At 38.4% G+C, this 8424-nt stretch overlaps 1 protein-coding gene and 1 non-coding gene across 5 annotated transcripts in view; both read right to left on the reverse strand.

The window, feature by feature from the left end:
• The window catches only part of PHKA2 (phosphorylase kinase regulatory subunit alpha 2), a 74047-nt gene that overhangs the window by 58336 nt on the left and 7287 nt on the right, over window positions 1–8424 (reverse strand). The window lies entirely within an intron of this gene.
• Window positions 923–1049, reverse strand: LOC111741762. Its single transcript, XR_002781076.1, has one exon. It is a non-coding gene; the product is annotated as a small nucleolar RNA SNORA27 (small nucleolar RNA).

Consider the following 8424-nt stretch of genomic DNA (forward strand, 5'->3'; position numbering starts at 1 on the left):
GGTAATACCCATATAATAACTTTACTCAGCAATGAAAAACAACAATTACTGATACACACAACTTGGATGAATCTCACAGACATTATGCTAAGCGAAAGAAGTCACTCTCAAAGGTTATGTACCATATGATTCCACTTACATGACATCCTTGAAAAGACAAAACTATAACAATGGAGAAAAAAATGTATTTTGATTTGTTGCTTTTTTTTTTTTAGAAAACAGCTTTATTGAGATACAATTCACATACCACACTTTTAACCTATTTAAAAGGTACAATTCAACCTTTTCACTCGTCACGGACTTATGCAAACATCACCCCCAAAAGAAACCCCATACCTATTAGCAGTCACCTCCTATCTGTCCTGGACCGCCAATCCTCCAGCCCCAGGGAACCACAGATTTGCCTGTTCTGGACATTTCATATAAATGGAATCATGCAATACGTGGTCTTTTGTGACTGGCTTCTTTCACCTAGAATAAAGTTTTTGAGGTCCATCAACATTGTAGATGTATCAGTACTTCATCCCTTTGTATTTAAATAATATTCCATTGTATGGACACATCACATTTTGTGTTTCCATTCATTAGCTGATGGACATTTTGGTTGTTTCCACTTTTTAGATATTATAAATAATGCTGCTATGAAAATTCATGTACAAATTTTTGTGTGAATGTGTGTTTTCAGTTCTCTTGGGTTTATACCTAGGAGTAGAATTGCTGGGTTATATGGAAACTCTATAACATTTTGAGGAAGTACAAAACTGTTTTCCAAAGCAGCCATGCAATTTTACATAGGAACCCCCATACGTGTAAAATGTATGGAATTTTAAAATGTATGCAAAATACATTTTACACATATGAGGGTTCCAATTTCTTCCTGTTCTCACCAAAATCTGTTATTATCTGTCTTTTTTTTTTTTCAATTTGTTTCCTCTGACAGGTTACAAGACAAACACCCAGTTTGCTTGAGTTTTAAAAGGTTATTTCCTTTGCCCCACTTGAATGACCAATAGAGACATAAGTCCAATTGGTAAAGCGAAAAGGGGGTGTATTATCCATCCTTTTGATTGCAGCTATAATACTAGGTATGAAATAATATTTCATGGTTTTGGTTTATATTTCCTTGATAGTTTATGATATTGGGCATGTTTTCATGTGTTTATTGATCATTGGTATATCTTTTACTGGAGAAATGTCTATTCAGATCATTTTCCAATTTTTAAATTGGGTTATTTATCTTTTAAATACTGAGTTGGAAGAGTTCTTTATGTATTCTTGAATCAAGTCTTTTAACATGTATATGATTTCCAAATACTTTCTCCCATTCTGTGGGTTGTCTTTTCACTCTCTTGACGGTATCATTTGCAGTCCAACAGTTTTTAATTTTTGATGAAGTCCAATTTGACTATATTGTTGTTGCTTGTGCTTTTGATATTGTACTAAGGAGGTTTTGCTTACCCCAAATCAGGAAGATTTATTCTTATGTTTTCTTCTAAGAGTTTTAACAGTTTAGTTCTTATATTTAGGTTAAGTTTGTATATAGTATAAGGAAGGGATCCAACTTCATTCTCTTTAGTATGTGGATATCCAATTGTCCCAGCAGCATTTGTTGAAAAGAGGATTCTTTCCCCCATTCAATTGTCTTGGCACCTTTGTGGAAAATCAATGGTTTATTTCTGAACTCTCAATTCTGTTCCATTCTGTTCTGTCATCTGTATGTCTATCGTTATGCCAGTACCATTCTGTCTTCATTACTATTAGCTTTCTAGTAAGTTTTGAAATCAGGAAGTGGGAGTGCTCAACTTTGTTGTTCTTTTTCAAGATTATTTTGACAGTTTTGGGTTCCTTGCATTTTCATGGGCATTTTAAGATCAGCTCGTCGATTTCTGCAAAAAGCAGCTGGGATCTTGATAGATTGTATCAAATCTGTAGATCAGTTTGGGGAGTAATGCCATCTGAACCATATTAAGTCTTCCGATCCACAAAAATGGGATATCTTTCTGGCACAATTGTAAGTATTATTTCCATGCATTAATTTTCCTAAGGGTAAAATCTGTTTCTTTTGTTTACCATTCCAACCCAGGATCCTGGCCCAGTTAGGTGCTAAATAAATAAATAAACAAATATAAAGGTTATATTTTTACTGATTTATAGTCTGAAATATCTTTTCAAAGATGCTAAAAGTATAGATATTATCTATATATATTTGTATTATGCACAGCAAATATAAGTAATTTTCTCTTTAAGAATGCTTGTTTTACTATTCTGCACATTCTTCTGTTCAGTCGTCAGAAAACCCTGAAGAAGCAAGTAAGGCACGCACAGCATGAACCTTAGGAATGATTCAAATGGGAGGTAAGCCTCATATTTGCTTTAAAAGTAGAAAAGTGAATAAAACAGGGAGCAGTTTCAAATACAGGAAATGGCTATTGCTAGGCTCAGAGAAGAGATGGGTAAAATAGAGACTAGTAACCTTACAGGACAGGGTGAAGTTTAAAAAGGCAAAACAGAGGGCAGTGAACTTCAGTTGGGTAGGAGGCACGGTGATAGAAGGTGAATGGAGAAGATAGGGTTCATGAGTCTCTAGGGTGGTGTGTGCATAGTTTAAACACATATTCAACATTATAATTGTCTACTTGGAAAATGAAAAAGTAAAAGCTAACGTCTTCATAGTCTTTATCATACAGGCTCAAGAAAGAGCACTTCTACAATCTTCTTGGCTGGTGGCAATAGAAAGATGATTCTCAGAGCAAGTAGGGGATGGGGCAGATTTTGACAATAGAAGAGAGCAGAGATGCTGAAATGGTGACATCTACTGCTTCTTAGAGGGTGTGAACATGTGAGGGGAGGGACATGTACTGGCTGCAAAGTAGATGATGAGCCAATACTAGAATAGCAGAATGCTTTTGGAGTTGGACAATAGGTTGTAAGAAACTAGACAGAATTCAACAAGAATTTATTTATTGGGCTCACATGCTTAATAAAAGCCTGTTGAACTAATTTTATTAGCTATCACTCCGACACGTTTGAGTTGACTCAGCTTGCTATATCCCCGCAACCAGGGCCCCAACAAATCTTTAAACAGAGCCTCTTCTCTCTTTTCCAAATCATCCCTACACTCGTCGCAGCAGCTACCCTGTGACCTAGTCACATCTTGCTTGAATACTTAGGTATAAATTTCAACTGTATAACACTGACTGCAATTTTTTTTTTGACTGCAAGTTTTAACAGCAAACTACCAATGGCATGTGAGTGGATACCAAAAAGCCAATGCTGTGTTAATGGAAGTAGAGTTTTCAGAATAAGGGAAATGACAGTCTCACTGAACTGCCAGTATGGCAGAGCACAGCTGGCATATTTTGTCACTGACAAGCACCATGTCCTAAAAGGGACATTCACTACCTGGAACATACCCAGAGGGTGATTGGGGCTATGACAAGGCTAAAAGCCACATCTCATGGGAACAGGGAAAGAAGATGGGTGTTCAGAGAAGGCTTAAGGGAGAGCAAGTTAACATCTTCAAAGAGCTGAAAGGTTGTCCTCTGAAAGAGGGATTCAATTTTTTAGATTACTAAACTCAAGTCAGATTTTAACTCGTGTAAGAACTTCCTAACATTTAGAATTTTCCAAATAGAATGGACAGGTAATTGTAGGTAATGCGGGCTCAGTCTCTGGCATTATTTGGGCAGAAGGACCCCAAAGGCCATCCCAAACAGGAAGTATAGTATATAACATAGTGGTAAAAGGCAGAGACCCTACTGTCTGTAAGACACACCTGGGTTCAAATCTCTGCTATGCCACTTACTAGCTATGTGATCTTGGGCAAATCACTTAGCTTCTGTAGGCATCAGTTTCCCTTTCTATAAAAAGGAGGATTCAAAGCAGATTGGAGAGCATGGGTGCCCTTGGGCCCTTTGCTTCATCCCCACCCTAATGGAAATGCTGTTGCCTCTGCCTGCCCAGCACCTGCTCCCCCTTTTTCTGGTAATGGCCTATCACTTCTCTTGCTCTGAATCTGACTCAATGTAATTCTGGTGGGGCTGACCCATCCCTGCCTGCCTCCTGGTCCTGGCCCAAGCTGTAGGGAAGGACATGTGACCCAGGTCTGGACAACTGGGGTACAGTTCAAGGATGAACATGCAACCCAGACTGGACCACCTGAGAACCATTCTCAGTCAGGACTTTCACTGCGGCCATTATAGAAAAAGCTTTCTTTCTGTGGAGGCCACCACTCTAGAAGTAATATAAGCCCACTACAAGTCAAACAAGGCCAAGCAATGAAAAGAGACATACTTGATCATTTGAGCTCCAGGATTCATCCATGCCTGAATCCAGAACAATACCCTGGACTTTTCAGTTATTTGAACAATAAATTATCTTTTGTGCTTAAAGGCTGTTTGAGGTAGGTTTCTGTCACAACTGAAGGAATCCTGACAAACAGAACTACAAATGCTTATATGGATACTATTAAAGTCATCCAAGATTGAGGTAATATTAATGCAAAAAATATATGCTAGAATGTAGTACCAAACTACTTAACATTTTACAATTTCTCGCTGGAGGGCACAGAGATGAATGCTGTCACCTTTATACCAAAAATGGCACAAAGAGTATAAATTCTCTCTTCCCCTACCTATGCCTCATGAAAAATTGGAATAGCTCCTTACTGATCTCCTTGCCTCTAGTACTGGTTCCTTCAATCCATTCTCCACAAAGGGAGATCACAGAAAGATTTAGACTTCACTGCCCTGCTCAAAATTCTCCAATTCTACAAGATAGAATCTAAGTCCCTTAGACTGCCATACGAGGCTCAATATGTGTGGGCTCTTCCTCTCATATCCAGCCTAATTAGCAGACACTCCCTCCTCAGTCCCCCAGAAAACGTGAATTAATGCTTCCTGCACACACTCTGCTCTTGCACTCCTGGGCCTGTGCACATGCTCTTCTGCCTGTAATGTCTTTCCTGCAAACACCTCTCCTTCATAGGCTCCCATCTTTGTGAAGCCTCTCCCTTGAGCTCCCTTTCTTATGCTGCATGAGACAGAGGTCAGGAGCCTCCAGCTAACCCCTACCCTCCCATCCTTTTTCCTTTGGATTAAGGATGGCTAAGTACATGTCACTGCCTGGCTCAGTTCCAAGGGAGGGAAGTACAGTTCAATTATTCAAATGAAATACCCAGAAGAGACTAGGATAAATGTTGAAAATACATGATTACTCACCATCACCCCCAACCGCCCCCATGCTGGTAAAGCAAAAAATAGAAGGTAAAAAATTCTATTATAACTCCAAAAACTGGTTAAATACATTCGTTGTACTGGGGTTTTGTTTTAGCAACTACCACTTAAAATATTAAAGGAGATGGGAAAGGGCAATGCTTTGGACTTAAAATGTTTTTTAAAGAGGGAATTACAATAACATTTATTTTAAAATGATTGCATCTGTAATTGAGACTACTGGTTGTGTGAGTAATGCTTGCTTTTTCCATTAGTTTAAAAGATAGATTTTGTACAATTTGATATATAAACCTCAGGTGCTCAGAGAATAATGCTGAAAATTCAAGCTCTAACATGTAACAGCCTCATGTTTTACCTAAGGAGATCGATCACAGGTGTACAATTCTCACTTTCAAATGATGTCTTTTCCTAAATTGCTGCTTATTAGATTCCCCCCTCTGAGTTTACAAAATAATGCACAAGCTGTAAGCTGTCCTGGGCCTGGGCATTTGCACCATCTCCTATGACTGAATGATAGCTTATAGTGGAAGCTAAGCATTGCAGGCATCCACTTCATTCCAGCTTTGTTCCAGCTTCGTTTAAGATCCTAATGCTCAACTTAAAATGTTCAAAACTCACAGAAACCATTCTGGGCCCCTTAGCTACAATCAAACGTGCAAATGGCTTTACCACTCTCTTGACATTTTAATTCTTTGCTTCTCTTGCCAATTCCTGTACTAAGGTGGGGGATTGCTGTGATGTCAGTCCTTAGCCTGGTATTGTGGAAACTTACAGAAAACATTCAAAAGCAGTGGGACTGTCAGTATCCTCCTGGCTGACACCTGAAGTTTGAGGAATCAAGGGATACCGGGTGCTAGTAACCTTTCACTGAAACAAGAAAATTGTGGGTGTCACTATTTGATATTTTTAATTATAAGATAGACTTTTATTCCATTAGGTTCGGGTTCAGAGCACGGAGGCATCACATGTCGCTCCGTATCTGGGCTCTCCAGGGGATTTCTTAGAGCCCAGATACGGGACAGGGACATGGAGGTCCATGAGACTCCTAGAACTTTTGTGTGAGCATTTTTCTCAGGAAAGGATAGGATATTCAGCCTTTAACAAATTCTCAAATGGGTCCGCAACCCATTTGATTAAGAACCACTTCTCTGAAGTATTTTATGAACATTAATTATATTCCCCCTACCCACTGTGAGACATGTGATATTTATTTCACTCTCTTTTGTGAGGCAGATACATCTCCACTCCTCTGGCTTGTTTCCACCAAGACAGAATGCTTATCATGAGGCTGTCCGCTCACCAGAAGTATGACCCTGAAAAAGGTCCCCTCAACCCTCTCGTCTGGAATTCTTTAACTGTAAAAGGAGACTAAGTGATCTGACTAGATGATCTTTTGGATCCCCGCAAAAGAAACAATTCTAAATCTCTCCCTTGTAATAGGTTATTATAGTCCTCTATTTGTAAATGGACGATTCAAGAATATTTTTTCGTTGTATTATGTAAATGTTTCTATCTGGCACTAAAATATTTAAAAGCTATCTGAAAAGGGCATAGCAAAACCCCTCCTCCAGGCTGTACCTCAAAAGAGTTGACGTTAGGAGATGGCAGAGACAGGGCACTGGATTATACTAGGAAGGACAAAATGTTATCCATTAAGTGCTTTCTTTCTCGAGTCAACACACAGACCAGGCACCATTCGTCAGCCCTGAAAAGGGCTCAGGGATCCCAAGGGATCTGGGGACCACACTCTGAGAACTGCGACACTACTCAAAAGCCATATTTTTCCTGTTCATATTTTAAAAATCCTTACAACAAATATATGTCCATAAGCAAGATAGAGCATTATTTTGGGTGTTTTTAAAGTTCTACATACATGGTAGCATACTGTACTTATTCTTCTATAACTTGCTTTTTTCGCTCAACTTTAAATTTCTGAGGGTTATCCAATGATACATGTAAATCTAGGCCATTCATTTTAACCACTGTATAGTATTCCATTTTGTGGCCAGATCTCTATTTGTCCATTTCTAAATTGATGAACATTTAGAGTTTTTATAATTTTTCCCTTTATCAAACAATGCTTCAACAAGTGTCCTCGTACATGTCTCCTTGGGCAATGGGAAAAAAACACATCATTAGTATATGTATCTAGATAGAAACCTCCTGGGTCATAGGATATACATAGCTACAATTTCACCAATATCGCTCCAAATTGTTTTCCAAGGTGATTGTATCAATTAACAGTCTGTTCATTAGATTCTATGGCATAGACTACTAGCTAATCACTAATTGAATTTTTTCTTCTTCCTAGGCATTCAGCTATACTACATTTCCCGTTCTCTCTTACAGTTAGGTGTGCTTGACTTCTAGCCAAAGGAATGTGAGTGGAAATGGAGTATATAGTTTCCATGTCTTGGCCATAAAACTCTCCCATGAACAATCTTCCATACTCTTTCCTGACCCACCAGCTGGATGTCAACATTCAGGGTGACCTCAGGAGTTGCATGTGAAGATGGTAGCCCACTGGTAGCCCCAATCTCTGGATGTCACCCTTACAGACCTGGACCCACACTGGGCTGTTATATATGAGTGAGAAATAAACTTCTGTGTTTAGTCAATGAAATTTTGGGCTTTGTTTTCTATAGCAGTTAGCATATCCTAATACATTTTCCCACAAGTAGTGTATGAAAATTACCACTTCTCTACAACCTTGCCAACACTTAGAATTGTGCTTTAAAATTGTTGCCAGTGTCAGCCTGAAATCATTGTTTTAATGTGCTCTACTTTCTCAGATTACCAGTGAAGTGATCCATCATTTCATGTGTTTATTAGTTTCCTCTACTGCAAATTGCTTGTTTATATTATAGAATACAACCACAGAAATACATAAAATTATTATAAATGATGAAGGAAGTCAACTTAAATGAAACTGTAAAGTATGACATTTGGACTTAAAATATTTTTTGGTTATCCTGGCATATCTCTTTGCTATTAAGAAAAGTGATGAAAAGAGAATATTTACAAAACTAGAAGCTAAACAATGATGTCATCTGCTGTGTAATCAAACTGAAACAAGCGCTCAAGTAAGACTGAAACTTGAATCCAACCAACTATATAAGTGGCTGGTTCCCTAAAGACTCTCTTAGGATTAAGTTTCTGTATTATTTATTGCTGCATAACAAATCATCCC

Source organism: Pteropus vampyrus, unplaced genomic scaffold, assembly GCF_000151845.1.
Source record: "Pteropus vampyrus isolate Shadow unplaced genomic scaffold, Pvam_2.0 Scaffold81, whole genome shotgun sequence".
NCBI classification, from domain to species: domain Eukaryota; kingdom Metazoa; phylum Chordata; class Mammalia; order Chiroptera; family Pteropodidae; genus Pteropus; species Pteropus vampyrus.